Source organism: Lissotriton vulgaris, chromosome 9, assembly GCF_964263255.1.
Source record: "Lissotriton vulgaris chromosome 9, aLisVul1.2, whole genome shotgun sequence".
Taxonomy (NCBI): domain Eukaryota; kingdom Metazoa; phylum Chordata; class Amphibia; order Caudata; family Salamandridae; genus Lissotriton; species Lissotriton vulgaris.
Genome location: NC_141697.1, coordinates 758,249,144 through 758,263,949, shown reverse-complemented (window position 1 = coordinate 758,263,949; position 14,806 = coordinate 758,249,144). Strand labels below are relative to the sequence as shown.

Below are 14,806 nucleotides of genomic sequence, written 5' to 3'. Positions count from 1 at the left end.
AAAACAATGTAATCCCCTCCTGGAACATATGGAGTACCATCATGGTGTCTAAAAACCGACACTCTTACTGTTAAATTTGGATTACAACCACCCCATTTTGGCTTTTCGCATTGCCGCGTTAACACTCGCCCAGACTTTTTTTTCTCAAATTGAGGACTGCATATATGGTAGGGTAGAATTCACTGCAGACACTGGAATAAAAATTAATTGATGCAACCACAAGCTTGCTTATAGGATGCACAGCTTAACAGGCATGCCAGGTGCAGTGAGTGCTCAACTCAATGAAACCATATTCCTCTATACTTCACCAGTAGCAAAATATGGATTACTATTGCTTGTCAAACAAACAAAGCAGGATCCGATTGCCTGATTTCCTTCACCTTGCATCAATGGAAATCTTTACTGATCAGTTGACACTAATGTGTTCTGAACAGTGCATTGACAACCAGGCTGTAAATACGTGTCACCCCCCCCCCCCCCCCCGAGACGGCGAAGAAGGGTTAGGAAAGTGCCATACAAATATTACATGGGAATACAATAAACATTTCCTATATTTCTTGCTGTTTCTTGAGGCACCTAAACCAACCTGCAGAGACAATCAGCCATCCAATTCCGAAGGCTCCATGAAATTAGTGCAACTTTCAGGCAGCATTGGATTGTCAGCCTGTGGTGTCAAGAATGCGAACACCTATAGTTTCTCTTTTCCTACTACTAATATGAGCTTATAAGTCCAACTTTCTTTTCTTCCAGTCAATCTTTTTCCTTAAGTTTTCTCGAATTTAATTTTCTTAAGCAGCTCAATATCCCTTCCCCAGTAATCTTACCTTGCTTTCCTTAATTGACAGTGAATGCAGATACAATTTCTCCTGTTATGCACTCTCTGACATTCTGGCATCCCTTCCTAGGAGTCCCTGAAAAGCAAATGCGAACTTTGGTTAGAACAAAATTGAAAAGCCTGTGAAGATTGATATACAAGGTATGAAAGTGAAAATGATTCACGTAAAAAATCATCTCCCAACAAATCAAATGGCAGCTTTTGACTGCTCACTTGTCCACCATCATTATCTTGCATTTCAGAAAAACGTGCATGTAATAAATATACTTTTTTGTCAAATTCCCTCAAATTGACAGGCACAAAATCCTTGTTGTAGAGCCACTTGACTGCAAGACAGTTGTATCTCAAAATATCAAGGGAAAATACTGTTACACGAATATATTGCGACCTAAATATCGACTACAGGAGTACTTCACTATACTTAATTCTACTTCCACATAAAATGAATACTATGAACTGTCAAGGTGCAGATAAGGAGAATTAGGTATAGTATATCTAAACTAGCAAACTCAATATTTTTGTACCGTAGATTTAGGCTGCAATATGTTTTGTATAAAAATATTCTGCCCACAATATCTTAAGAAGAACAAACCGCAAAACTGCCTATTACATAACCCTTGGTTTTGGCAGGTTACTCAATATCTGCTCAGATTTCCAATCACCAAGCATTAAAGCACTATACATTTTGTCTCATAGTACCTCAAATCACAATTCACAATCCAACAAACTATACATAAAACCTTATCATTAAAAGATCAGAACAGATTACAAATCAATGTGAAACTATAACACATTCACAGTAATAGCAAGACCTCTTAATCCTATTCTTTTTTATTATGGATCCAGTCACAAAGCTCATATTGCCTATGGAAGCACTGGGCCCGATTTTAGCAGACAGAAATGTAACCACTAAAATAGAGCAAAGAACAGGGCTGTGACTGTGGGCATGAGCACAGCATGTAGCCCACCCAGGAAACGATTGGGGCAAAGAGAAGCATGTAATACTCCTTATTACACCAAGGAGTTTGGCCACTGTACTTGTACTTTCCTGTTTCCTGCCCCTTACACAGGAACCCACTGTGACTGTCCAGTACCCATTTACCATTCGCTTAGAGCAGGGGTTATATACAAGAGTTAAACTACTTGGAATAGAATAAATAGGAATTTGGATTTGGTAATTCCAAGTAAGTATTTTGAGGAGCAGACCCCAAATTCTGGGTCACTTGTTTTCAGACTATGTGTTTAATTACAGAAATATAGTGGCCCCTGTCTAGATTGTCGTATGTCTTGAAACACAATAATTGCACAGAAACTAAATTGATTGGTGCATAATGATTAGGTACATCGAATACTCAGCACCATAACATCTACATGACAATTCGCCCTGAAACAAAACTCAAATCTCATAATCTCACAAGATCTTAACGAGGTCCCTAACAAGACATTTATTAGATGACTGGAATGTTGAGAGCTACACTAAAGATTAATGGAGTATCTCTGGGCTTATTGCAGCTAGTACAGGCATTCTGTTCCAACTTTCCAATGTTTGTCTGTCTATTTTCTACCCTAAGTAGGTGGAATTTTCAAATAGCCCAATAGCCCTCCTGCCTTAGTCCATACACCGGTAATTAAAGGCTATCTTCCTCATTATAGGGCCTCACTGAGGCTCAGGCCTATAACTCTTGTTCGGGTCCATTAACAACTGGTATATTTATTTATTTAGTTTATTTCTTTTTTTGTTTTTTATAAAGCACATACATGACCTTCAAGGTATCATAGCGCTGTACATAGAGAGATCTGAAGAGGTTTACATTACAGTCAGGATCCTTATCTTTTAAGATACGCTGTATATACATAGGACTCCAACAGTAGAATCTCAAATAATTGTGTATGATAACTAATAGGGAGAATGAGAGCTCCAAACGAGTTATCATGTATAAAGTTTGAAGAGTAAGGTATAAAACAAAAGTATAAATGAACCAATTGGGTGAATGTCAGTTTCAGAGTAGTTCTCTTAGGCAATGTTTTTTTAGAAGTAAAGCTTTTACTTCCTTCTTGAACAGTCTGAATGAGGTATTTGTTCTTGTTGAGGCTGGAAGGGAGTTCCATACTTTTGAAGCATAACCAGTGAAAGTGTGGCATTGAGTTTTCCTTTTTATTAATCTGGCTGGCTGAGGGATTAAGCACTTCTGGATTATCTTCCACATCCTGAAAGCTTGATTCTATTTGCCAAATATTTTGGACCAGAATTGTGTGGAGCTTTGTGTGTTATGCATGCAATTTTCAGTTGAATCCTAGCTTAGTAGTTGATCATGGGTGCGTTTTTATATTAATTTTGCCAGGAGAGTCAGACTGGATACCAGTGGGAAGACCTCGGCAGCCCACTATAAGGCTATAGTATTGCACCATGAGCTAATTTAAAGGAGATGGGTTAAGACATGTTTATTAGTGTGAAATAGCCTACAAACTGAGTACAAATCTCAATCACTCTTCTGTGTGTTATGTTATGTTATTTATTTTTATAGCGAGCAGCAGATACTCAAGAGTGTCCTGGTGCGGAGCCAAGAAGGGGTGGGAAGAAAGAAACCTAGGCAAAGAGATACGTTTTCAGGAGATTTCTAAAAGTCAGTGGATCTTTAATGATTTGAAGCACAAAGGGAAGGGCGTTCCAGGCCACGGCAGCTTTCTGGGCAAGCGAGCTGCCACCTAACCTCCGGCATTTAAAACGGGGAACCAGAGCCAGAAGCTGTGACGAGGAATGTAATTGTCTCACAGGAGCATAGAAGGAAAAACTTGTTTGCAGGTAAGTAGGTCCTTTACCATAGAGTGCATAATGGGCAATGATTAGGGATTTAAACTTTACCCTTGCCGTCACGGGCAGCCACTGCAATGTTCGCAGATGATGGCTCACACTACTTCTAAAAGGCAAGTCAAGAAGAAGCCTGGGTGCCGCATACTGGACCACCTGCAGCTTTTTCAGTAGGTAGCCGGACATAGTGCGCACTAGCGTAGTCCAGCAGGGAAAGAATGAGGGCACAGACAACTGTCTCTTTTGCAGCCCTAGGCAGAAGGGGGAGAAATTTCCTAAGGGTTTTAAGAAGGCCGCAGCACATGCCGGAAAGCTTCTTAATTTGCGTATGAAATGCAAGGTTCTCCTCAACACAACCCCCCAAATTCTTTACGGGCTTCCCGATAGAGGTGGGCATAAGGGACTCTACTGGCCAGAGGGAGTCCCTAAACTTAGGGGGAAAATTCCCAAACAAGAGGATCTCAGACTTCTCCTCATTGCATTTAAGCTGTGTGGAGACCAGCCATTTAAAAATGGAAGACAGACAGTGGTTCGCAGAAGTTGCAGAGTCTGCATTCTTCTCCCATGTAAAAAGTCTGCATAAGCAATGATCTTTGCTCCCAGTTCTTCCGCCAAGTAGATCAATGGTGTGACATAAACATTGAACAGAAGGGGGCTAAGAGAGGACCCTTGGGGGACCCCTGTGGTCATTGTCAGGGGAATTGAGGAGGCCGGCGGAAGTCAGACCTGTTGGACCCGTCCGGCCTTGATCCAGCACCATACTGAACCAGAGACCACAATATCAGTGAGTCTCGTGAGAAGCCGTGAGTGCGGTACCATGTCAAACGCCGCCAATAGATCTAGTAAAATCAATGCCACCCTTCTGCCTGCCTCCAGACACTCCCGAATGACTTCCGAGACCTTGACCAAGGCTAACTCAGTGCTTTGAGCGGCCCTAAACCCAGACTGTGCCTGGTGGAGAAGGCCTGCGCTTTCAACAAACTCAGTGAGTTGTTTAGTCACTACCTTCTCACAGCTAAACTGGGCAGGAGGGAGATAGGACAGTAGTTCCCTAAGCTAATGGGGTCTAGGGAAGGCTTTTTTAAGAGAGGGAGAATCTTGGCCTGCTTCCAGGCCGCCGGGACGCAAGCTTACTGCAGGGACAGATTGATAAATGCCGCTCAGTAACACAAGATTCTACCTGGTAGCATTTACCAGTGCAAATGCCGCAATGGTGTACAAGTAAATGCAATGGGTCCCATTTACAATTTAAGATAATATTCCCCATTTTCAACTTTAATCTGTAAAAGCTATAAACGAGGTAGAAAAACATCAGAGGCACCTGGCGCAAATTCTATTTGCAGTTGGGATTTACTGAACAAGTCTGAGCAACCTCCTCACCAGTGTTTAATTTGAACTGATGGTTGCAGGTGAGACCCACCAGCGTTCATTTTTGAGGACCAACACTTATTTTTCTTCAACAAACTTTGCTCCTGAGTGAGACAAAGACACAAAAGTGGCAAAAAAGAAGGCATAGAAACATGGGAAAACTGTGTTAAAGGGAGATAAAAAAAGACCCCGATAAAGGGGGAAAGCAGGGATAAAAAGAACCTGCAAGAGTGAGATAAAGAGACATGGAGTACGGAGTGTTGCAAGAAAGAGGCATGATAAGGAATCAAGACAACACAGACTTCGAATTTGGTGCCTCAATATATGATAGCACTGGCCGCAGGCTTCTGCGCAAAACTTTGGGCCCTGACACATATTATATTATCGATGAAGGACTTCTTTAACAATACATAAAGCATAGCATCACCTAAGAAGGCCATACTCCCAAATACAAAAAATTATATTCCCAGTAAAAGCATTACAAATGTGGAACCCAGATACATTTCAAAGGCCTCTTTATTAAAAATGCATAAAGCCAGCCACCCTAAAGCAATATGTACATTAAAAAACATGTGTAGAAATAAGAATATCAATAACGGTTGATTTCTTGGAGCATCTCATGCAAATGAAATCTTGAACCATATTGTATAAATTATTAAAATAGAATTATTTGGAGGCACTCCTATCAACATATGTGAAACCCCACATTAGTCCATAAATTACACAGATCATCCAATTGACTGTGGTGAGGGAGAACCCTGCCGGCCCACATATCGATCACTATTTGTAAGTGTATTATGGATCCTCCCTTAAAAGCATTCTTCATCATCATCTTATCGACTCTAATTTCTGACAACTCATGTGTACTATATCAAGCTACACCTTTTTAGAAAATATAAGAAATTTCATTAATTAATTACTGACTATTTACACTTGTCTAATCCTAACATGAAGTCAGCACTTTTCAAAGCCTTGAAAAAGTAGCCTTTGAAATTTAATAAAAAATGCTATTACCTAACCAGACTTTATAATGTAGCGCAGAATGGATAATTAGCCATGCATGTGGTGAACTGGATGAAGGCAATATACTGTATGATCGATATATTTTATGGACTATTACGAGACTTCATAAATATTGGTATGGGTGTATCCAAATAATTATACTTTCGTAATTGGTACAACCGTAGAGGAAACTGATTTGTGAGCGCACCTTGCGCTGGGCACTATGGGCCATATGTATCAAGGCAAAATGGGTTCGCAAATGCTGAAATTCGCAGAATTCCGGCGTTTGCGAACCCATTTTCTCTAAATGGTATGTATGAAACATATTTGATGCAAAATAAGGAATCGCTAAATTTGCCATTCCTTATTTTGCGATTGCATTTAAGGAATTGCAAATTTTGCGATTCCTTAAATGCAATGTATCAAGGAAACAAACATTCCGCAATGCCATTAAGGAATCGCAAATTACCACCAACTTCTAGTTGGTGGCAAGTTGCGAATTCTTATAAAAAAGCATTTTTTTTTAAATCAAAAGGTGCCATGTGACGCTCATACATGCCCTTAGGGCATGTATGAGCGCCATATGCGCACACATGTCATTTTCAGGGGTGCAGCAGGGTGCTCTTGAGACACCCCTGCACCCTTGAAAATATTCACAATTTGCGATTAGCAAATTGCGATTCACAATTTCCCCTTCATTCCCATGGGCCTCCTGGCCCATAGAAATGAATGGGAAGTTATTCCTTAATTGCGATTAGCAATTTGCTGATCGCAATTATGGAATTTTAAGGAATCGCTAAAAAGAAGCGATTTTCTACATACACACCATTTTGCGATTTCTAAATAGCGATTCCTTAAAAATCGCTATTTAGGCATCGCAAAACGGAATGTTGATACATATGGCCCTTTAACCCAAATCACCCTCCTCTTTATTTTTTCATAGTTTCAGAATGTAAGCGGCTTTGTTTGTCGCAAACAAATCACGACAGTTGTTAATTCTCAGAATTATGCAAAGAAACGACCAAATTGGATAACTGCAATCTTGCCTAGAAATACAAATGGAAATACGAATAGAATACAAGTCATTATTTCAATATATGTATATATTCATTTATTTATTATCTAAATTAATAGATGTAAAGTAGAATAAAGGGCAGAAAAACAAAGAGAAAGGAAAAGTGGGAAGAGTAATAGTAGAAAGAGAGAGACATCCCAAACGGAATTCTAGAATCCTATAACCCCGGCTTTGGATCGCACAGTCCGATAGGGATTCTGCTTTAATGCGCATCTTTAGCTATTTCACATCTCAGATGTTATAACATACGATACATCTATTTAATAATGCACAAAGCACGTCATATACGAAGACATATTTTTAGATATTTAATGCCGCTTAGTGCGTGTCAACCCCTCAATTACCACCTCTTGTCTGGGTATAAAGTCTCACTTTTTGCATCCCTACTTTTTGATCTGTCATTTGTATAAAAAATCCAGCACGGACATGTTTATGTATGCATGTAGCACGTACCTAGCTGGAGAGCGCTGTGCATTAAAGGGTTTTTTAGACAACAATACAGGATCCTGTACAGCATTTGTCGATTTACATATTTCTATCACACAGTGATATTATAAATCCCATATTTAATGCATAAACCACACTTTCACCGGTGGCGCTGAGTGACGGGGCCCATGAGGTGAACAGAAACGGAGAGTACTAGACGTCATCTCATTCCATTCATTGTTTTTGAGTCTCAAACCATCAATCACAGCATTATTTGTGATTCTCAGTGGCCCATTGGTTGTTAAGGAATCAGTTCAGTTCAGTTTATAACTTTATTCGAATGTTTAAAAAACATCATAAAAGTATACAGTTAAAAACATTACATATACATGATTCACAAAATGATAAACAGGGATAGCCTTGTCACATGGTGTGGGGGTCGCTGCACATAAATTTACGGGAAAACCATACTAAGTCTAGCTCTAACAGATTTCAGAATAAAAGTGGCAGTAAAAAAACATATATCAGGGCTTGAAAGTGAAAAAAGAAGCCTCATGGCGTTACCGGTGGTATACATGGAATATTTAAGGAACATAGGCTTGAGGTAACAAATGCGTTGCGCTTTATACAAAGGACAGAGTAGTAAAAAGTGCGATGTGCTTTGTTTGGTAAAACCGTCACACGGACAAGGAGTAACTGGGTGAGATTTCATTGTTGGGAAGGCAACCAGGTTATGTACTATACCTAATCTCAGTCTTGAGAGAACAAACTGATGAGACTGTCTGTGGATGACATTAAGGTACATAGGAATACCACGGCTATCATCTTTCAATGACAAGTGAAAAATATGTGTGGAATATTCTCTAGTAGCATAACTTCGCACATCCGATTTCGCCCTAAGATAGTCATTTTTTAGTTCCTGTTTGCTTAGAGAATTCAAACAGGTGGGGTCGTTACATAAATCCATGTCAAACAGGTCCTTGACAGTCGAAGCTACATATTTTAACCATGGGATACTTAAAACTTTATCCAAGAGTAAGCAGTCCTTGATGATATCTTTGGTAAATGCAGTTTCCATCTTGGTGAAAATGGATTTCCATACCAGCAATGGCCTTAGTCCGGTAAGATCGGACAGGTAATCCAAATCGAGTTCCAAGTGAGTTAAGACAGTAGATGCCGAGGAGGGAAGACAAAGCAGCCGTTTGATGAACTTGTTTTCTTCAATTTGCAGGGCCCTGGCATTGCAGTGTCCCCACACCCCCGAACCATACAATGCTATCGAGGTACATCTGTGTTTGTATATAGTCAGCATATCAACAATACGGCGGCTTCCTACTTTGGAGGCAAAGCGGAAGACGCCTGAGGATGCTTTCCCCATTCTGGCTTTGACATTAGTCTCCTCTGGAGCCCACGATCCTCTGTCATTAAAAGTAACACCCAAATAACAAAAATTGGTAACAGTTGTAATATGGTTTTCCTTAAAACAGGAGGGTTTAAAAAGTTTCATCTTTTTCCCACACACCATGACAAACGTTTTGGAGTTATTGATTTTAAGTTTCCTTCTCTGTATAAAATCATAGAACCCGTCCATCAGTTTTTGAAGGCCTATAGGGGTCCTGGAAAGTAGGACCATATCGTCAGCATAGAGTAATACCGGTATGGGGTTGCCTCCTGCTTGGGGGGCATCAGCATGGATTTGCTTTAATTCTTGCTCAACCGAGTTAATGAAGAGCGAAAAAAGCAACGGGGCTAATACACAACCCTGTCGAATGCCAGATCTTACTCTAATCTTTCGTGTGCACTCCCCCTCTGGACCATAGCGGATTTGGGCAGATAGGTTTGAGTAAAGTGTGGCTAAAAAATGGATAATATCAGGGGGGGGGCTCCCATACCCAGTAAAGTTGTCCATAACAGGGCATGGTCGACCAGATCAAATGCGCTTGAAAGATCTGCGAAACACAAAAATAGTGATCCCGGCTTGGCCTTGGTATACTTCCCTATTTAAAGGTTCAGGTTGATACATTGTTCGATCGTACCAAGGCCCTTCCTAAAGCCATATTGGGATGGGGCAATAATATGGTTATCTAGGGCCCAATCTTCCAAACGTGCTAACAGGACCCTACTCAAGATTTTTAGTGAGGAATCCAGAAGGGAGATAGAGCGGTAGTTCTTAGCCTCTCCTCTATCCCCCTTCTTATAGATTGGGATAATAATGGATTCACCCCAGGTAGAGGGAGTCCTGTTATCCATAGCAGCGTTAAAAGCTATGGTCAGTAATGGGCTCCAGAGGGCTGGATCGAATTTGTATAGGTCGATTGGTACCCCATCTGGGCCTGGAGCCTTTCCCCCTTTACTATTCATTATTGCCATGTCCACCTCATGGATTGTGATTCTCGGAGTTTCAACTGGGGTAATGCAGATAGAATTGAAATTGGCAATCGACTCTCCAATAGGATCAAAGATCCCTGAGAAGTGGGACACCCAGCCATCTTCACTAACTTGGGCAGTGAGAACAGGGAATTCCTCTTTTTGCAGGAATGGGCTATTGATGGTACTCCAGAATAGTTTGCTGTCCCGGAGAGCTGCAGCTTTGCTCAGATCTTCCCAGGCTATTTCTCTTAGTTCTTGTTTCCTGAGTTTGAGCTCATTTTTGTAATTGGCCCTCAGAGATGTGACCGCTTCCCTGTCTCTCGGGATTGTGGAGAGGGCAAGTTTAAGGGCTTTTAATGCCCTTGTACATGCTTGGTTAAACCAACCCTGTATATCCCGTCTAGTTTTAGCCTTCTTTGTGGTGAGGGTTTGCTTAATTATGGTACCCAACTTCTCAAAGTTATTTACAGATTGTTCTGGGGGGGCTTCCGTATCAAGGCAACTGAGTATAGTATTTAGGCCAGCTTTCACCACCCTACAATGTAAATTCTCTGATTTTTCCCCACACCACTTGATGCGAGTCCCATTTGGTCTACATGGGATAATGTCGTCAACAACCCTACCGGAGAATACATCCCTATGGAGCTCACAGTATATGACCATAGTAAGAGCATTGTGGTCACTCAGGCCGAGGTCTAAGATCTGTGGGACCGAACAATGGGGAGCTACCCGGTTGGAAATGATCAGGAAATCAATGATAGAGGTAGTGTTTCTCCCCGTGAAGGTGGGCGCCAGGTTACCCTCATTATCAGGAGCATGTTGGTAGATGGATACATCAGATTTTAACATCAGGTTGTTAAGGGAAGTGCCATATGGAGAGTGTAAAAAGTGTAGTAGGTTTTCCCCATTTTCCCCATCGTATCCACATGTAGTTGAATATGAGAGAGGGCAAGTTCTGATGTTAAAATCTGCCCCCCAAACAATATCATAGGATACAGTCGAATTGCAGAGAATGGAATCCAAGACAGATTCGAGTTCGTCTACTACAGTAGTACTGGAAGGGTCAAAGATGTTATTGTAATGATTAATCAGCAATAGATTTCTGTCCCTGCCTACTGATATTTCCAAAATTTGCGAATGGGACCCCACTATATGGCTTTTCCTTACATGTATAGGGAGGTGTACAGACAATAAAATCAGCAATCCCCCTTTGGCCCTCCCCATTACAGATTCTACCGCATTACAGTTGTATGAAACAAAACCATCGAAGACAATATCTTCCACTGACCACGTTTCTTGCAGACATAGAATGTCAAAGTCCACAATGTGTTCCCTCCAACCCAGGGCTGAAACTTTTTGCCGCCACCCAGCAATGTTCCAGCTCACCAATGAATATCCCTTAAGCCTTGGGTCCTGTACTGTATTAGTGTGGGTAGTTAAGATAGAAGGTGTAGTATGAGTCATATCTGGAGGGATCAGGTCCGGTTCAGTAGGAGTAGCTGGGGTAGGAGAGATGGGAATGGTTTCCGAGCATTGTGTAGTAAGGATCATAACGGGTGAAATCTGGGCCGGTTTGGTGAGGATAGCTGGGATAGGGGTAGGTAAATGAACCGTGGGTAAGGCATCAGAATTAGCTAGGACATGGGTCGGCTCCAAGGAGGAAGAGACAGGGTGTAGTCAGTCTACTCCCTCTAGGCCATCTAGGCAGCCAAAGCGGTTATGATCCATGAAGGGGTGGAATTGAGGTGCGTATTGAGGTTGTCTAGGTGGTCTGGCATCATACGCTCGTTGCCTACCCCTCCGTTCCACAACGGTCCAGTCCCCTCTTCTCGGCTGGTAGCGAGTGTTGGTTGGTGGAAAAAAATAGGAGACAGGCAGGGTCTGGATGGTTGAATCAAAGGATCTATTGAAACCTGCACATATATGAGATACTGTGCGGGGTCTCTGAAACTAACGGTTAGGCAGTCCCCATTGATGTTTTTAGGGGTCTTGCCTATCCAAGGAACCCTCCTGACCATAATAATTTCGTTGTGTAAGTGGCCCGGGAGTGGTCTGTTCCAGTTGAGCCATTTTATTACTTTATTTTTCAGGGAGCTAAAGGTTTCTGATTCCCCTGTTTCTAGTGGTGGTACTCCGGCTAAGATGACAGTAAACCGATTTGCCTCCGGTGGAAGATCAGGCCGTCTAGGTCTAGGGGTATTGTGTCCCTCACTCGGTGCTCCCTGATTTCCCTCAACCGTATGAGCTGGTGGGTTAGATTGACTTGGTTGTTGACTCACCACATTATCGGCTGTTGGATTATTGGGCTGGGGGGGGGTATGGGTTGGTATGCAGGTATTCGGTGGGGGGATATTTAGTTGATTCGGAAGCGGGTTGGGAGGAGCGGGGATCCAAGGGGTTGTGATAGTCGGAGGGATATGTTGGCTCTGGAGGTTACCAAGGGTGGCTAAAATGGAGGCAGATGTTTTCTCAACATTGGATATTCTGGAGCATAGCCTATCCAGTTTAGCCTCTAATGGGGATATGATTGATTTAAGTAAGGCCACGGCCCATTCCATGGATATTTCTCTATTCGGGAGGTGGACATCAGGGGGATTAGTGGTGGTCTGGGGTGGTACCTCCCGCACCTTAGCAGATTTTACAGCCCTTCCCGTTTTAGTTTCTTTCTTGTTATACACTCTTTTCCGTTTCCTAACTGCACCCTCTCTTTCTCCTTGGCTCTTATTCTCTGTAGTACTCACATCAAGGTGGGATGAGAGGGAGACATTATTGCTTACGGGGACACAGTTAGGATCAGCCACAATGTCAGTTGTGGTAACCAGGGTAGCCAAGGGGCCAGGATCTTCTCTAGGCGGGGATATTGTCTCCGTAATAGCAGAATGATCGCTGTTTCTATTGGGCGTTTTAGCGTTAGCAAGGGGTCCTATGGATGAGCGTTTAAGGGAGATAAGTTCAGTTGACAAACGCTTTTCCAGTATGACTATCTCCTTGTCTATAATATTATTGGCCCTTATGAGGAATTTCTCCATACCTCCGGCGGTTGACAGGCTACCAGTTAAGGAGGATTTGATCCTATTGTCTCTGCCAGCCATAGTCCTTAGAAATGGAGACTCACACAGGTTAGAGGGGTTGCCCGGTCCGGTCACTCCTGGTCACGAACGGCCACAAACGGTCCCGCCCTTCTCCCGGGCTTCTCCCGGCGCCCTCCCGCGCGCTCCCGCGCAGCGGGAACGCGGTGCGCTAATATAGATGAGAAGGTGGGGTAGGGGGCGTGGCGGTCAGGGAGAGCGACCCAGGTGTAGAGGGTTGACCGCGCGCAGGGACTCCTGGAAGTTAGAGTCCCTGCGGGTCCGCTCGCAGCCCTGAGCCTGCCTGTTCTTTCTCCACAGTGCAGGAAATCCAGTTACAGGAAACGGCGCCCCTCTCTGTTCAAAGCGCCTCGCACCACACGGCGAGGAGCTGCGCTGGCAAGGAAGGAAGGGTCCAGGCGTGAAGGAAAGACCATGGCAACAACGGTCCAGCAAGGTATCCCACGACGATCTACTCGGAGGCTGCTTTCACTGCTGGGGCAGGGGGCGTGGCTGCCAGGGAGAGCGACCCAGGCGCAGAGGGTTGACCGCGCGCAGGGACTCCTGGAAGTTAGAGTCCCTGCGGGTCCGCTCGCAGCCCCGAGCCCACCCGTTCCCTCTCCCCAGTGCAGGAAATCCAGTTACAGGAAACGGCGCCCCTCTCTGTTCAAAGCGCCTTGCACCACACGGCGAGGAGCTGCGCTGGCAAGGAAGGAAGGGTCCAGGCGTGAAGGAAAGACCACGGCAACAGGAATCTCACAAACAGGGGTTGCCATATTTTTGTTGCAAGATTTACTTTAAAGTAATGCCATGGTAATGTAGTCATTAGCTGAGTATGCAGTAGCACTACATAAAGGGTGCACTTAGGGGTGTGCGAAATAAACGTAATTTCCCTTTGCTTAATTGAGTTAAAATGTGTGCTAAAAAGAAGCACAAAAACCACAAGCGCTGCGAACGAGAGCTTCTCAAATTTCCTGCGTTCACCTTCTTCTGATGCTTGTGTGATAAGATTTATATCCGAGAGACCCCCTTTAATTACACCAAGGGGGCTGGGCCTCATTTATGAAGGCCCTGCGCCACCGGTGCGTCACTTTTTCCCATTTTAAAAGTGACGCAAAAGTGGCACAAGACCTTCATAAATAAGGCTCCGCTGTGAGTAATTTTGCATCGTCGTGATGCGTCATTTGAAAAATGCAGGGATGTTCAGTATTTATAAGAATACTGTGCACTCCTGTGTTTTCCCTTGCGAAGTGCCAACACAGGCACCCTTGCGCCATAGTGCATGTGCGCCTGCGTTGCACGGAATCATCCCTGCAATTCAGACACACTTGCACTATGGTGCAAGAGTGTCTGTGTAGCAGGGCATGATTACTTATGTGTAGGAAGGGACACCTTCCTGAACATAAACAAAGCGATTTGCTCTTTCTATGTTTGCTGTACAAACATAGAAATAGCGAACATGAGGAGGAATACAGGGGCATATTATCAAGGGGGTTTATCTCTGATTTTTTGGCTTTAAAAGCCAAGAAAGCAGAGATAAAATTATCTCCCTATTACCTAGCTGTCGCTAACACCAGTTAGCGACAGCTAGTAGGAGATAGCGACCATCTTGGGCCCCACTTTGCATGTCAGTGATATTTATCACTAATGACATGCAAAGTGGGCGTGCCAAGATGTTAGCCACTGGAAACAGTCGCTAACATCGCTATCTCCTACTACCAACTTATGGAGATGTTCGCGCTAAGCGCAAATATCTCCAAAAGCTAACACCTGCCCCTGAGCAGTTCTTAGCCATGTTATCAAAAGGTAGGTGGATAACATGGCTAAGGGCATTAGCTCGGTAATGCATGAAT

General features: G+C 43.2%; 1 protein-coding gene across 1 annotated transcript in view; it reads right to left on the bottom strand.

The window, feature by feature from the left end:
• LOC147692212 (leucine-rich repeat and fibronectin type III domain-containing protein 1-like protein) overlaps positions 1–14,806 on the bottom strand; it is a 2,508,250-nt gene that overhangs the window by 2,220,921 nt on the left and 272,523 nt on the right. The window contains exon 2 of the mRNA XM_086938487.1: positions 825–911. The gene's annotated coding sequence lies outside the window, so the exon portion shown is untranslated. The remainder of the gene's footprint in view (positions 1–824; positions 912–14,806) is intronic.